Genomic DNA, 1,827 nt, shown 5'->3' with positions numbered 1-1,827 from the left:
AGCAGGAATCCCAGGAGCCCAGGATTTCTCTCTTGACTTTCACATACACATTCCAACACATGGGCACTTAACCTTTGAGGCTCCTTTGAAAATCCCAGCGACAGTGTTTTACGGATGAGTATGTTTCCCCTAACATCTGCCCCTTCTATCAGATGCTGCCAGAGCCTCTCTTCTCTTCTGGCTCTGCTCCCAGCTGAAGGACAGACAATAGACATTTGAATGCAGTCTCCGCTTCCCCTCCCAAACGGCCTGGGGGAGATGGCACGTCAGAACCAAGACAGCGCTGAGAGCACAGCTTGCCAGCCAGCGACAAGTCTCTCTAGATCATGGCCTGCCTTTTCTTTCCCTCCCACTGGCTACAGGGCATGCAGGCCAGCTCTGCTGGGCAAATCCTGGCAGTATCCAGCTAGCCAAACTGAGGAAGCCTTTTCTCAGCATACTACTGCTGGAGCCAGCCTGATCCCTCTCCGAATGCTGCCGAAATCAACTGACGTCCTGGATTCCCAACCCTGCCGGCCAGAGCACTGGTTAATGGACCTCTCCTGTACCTCTCTGCCATGCCAGCTCACCTGGAAACACACTGGTCACCTCTTGCACTTCCCCTTGCTCACTCTTAATAGCATCTAGCTGCAATTAACTGATCCAGGCAGCGCGTGGGGCACAGAGAGGAGCAGTTCCACCTGCAGGAGGTTCGACAAGGGTTCAGCGAGAGCTGGCTTGGATTCTCCTGAAGAACCATTGTTCCATCTTTCTAGAAATAGCTCTGCTTCTCGCATCCTGGAGCCGTTCAGCCTGTTTGGCACTGTTTCTGCTGCTTCAGAGGCAACAACAGAGAGTGAGAAAAACCTGTCTAGACACCGTTTACCTTCCATCAACTCCCATTGCCACATCAAAGCACCACTTCAAACAAACCTGCAAACTGGCCAAGTAATAACCCCCAGCTCTCCTGTGCCTGCTCCAGCCAGAGGCAGTCAGACCCATCCCATCATGCTTCAGAGTTCATCTTTAATCCAGGCCCTTCTGACAACAGGAAAGAGAGGTAGGATGAAAAATCTCATTACAGGAACATCAACAGAAGTTACCTGGCCTCAGACTGCTCAAGTGGGGGCTATGTCCTTTCTGCTCGGCATCCAGGTACAAGCTGAAATCTCACCGGCAATCTGCAAACCTCCAGCTCCTTTGAAAAGCAGCCATACAAGGCAGTCCTCTCAGCAGTCCCACTTGTCCCACCTGCTCAGGTGCTGGATCCCTTACCTTTCCAAAGCCACGTGCATGAACGCTGAGCATCATTTGCTACAACCCAGAGATCAAAGAATATCTTCCTATGGCACCCAAGGAAATGGAGGTCACCAAGAGCTACAAGCAGCTTGTCCACCATGAGGCAGCAAGTCACTATCAGAGCAGGACAAAGTCACAGGAGGTCAGGTAAATGCGCAAGATACCTTGAAACCAAGGGAGCTGGAGAGGTGTTTAGGTCACTTGAGCACAAGTTACTTGAAGTCACTGCTTTGGGGAAGCACCTGGTACTAGCATCAAACACTGACCCTATGCAGCCACCACAAGAGCAACATCTAGCTCATTATTTTAATAAGGGTCCTTTGAAATACCTTTTGTGTGAGAGACAGCTAAGAAAATCCAGTCTGGCTTTATTCTGTCTCAGGCAGAAACAGCCTTTATTTAGCAAACTGCTGCTAACAGCTCTGTCTCATTAGTCAGTGTTTAGGGAACCAGGCTGCAATTGTTCTGAAGTCTGGCATCGCAGAAAGAGCCTTGATAATGAGGTCTACAGGAGACGATTCCTCCTGACAGGCCCACAATGACCTAGAA

This window comes from Pygoscelis adeliae, unplaced genomic scaffold (assembly GCF_000699105.1).
Source record: "Pygoscelis adeliae isolate BGI_AS28 unplaced genomic scaffold, ASM69910v1 Scaffold151, whole genome shotgun sequence".
NCBI classification, from domain to species: domain Eukaryota; kingdom Metazoa; phylum Chordata; class Aves; order Sphenisciformes; family Spheniscidae; genus Pygoscelis; species Pygoscelis adeliae.
Note: the sequence above shows the minus strand (reverse complement) of the source record.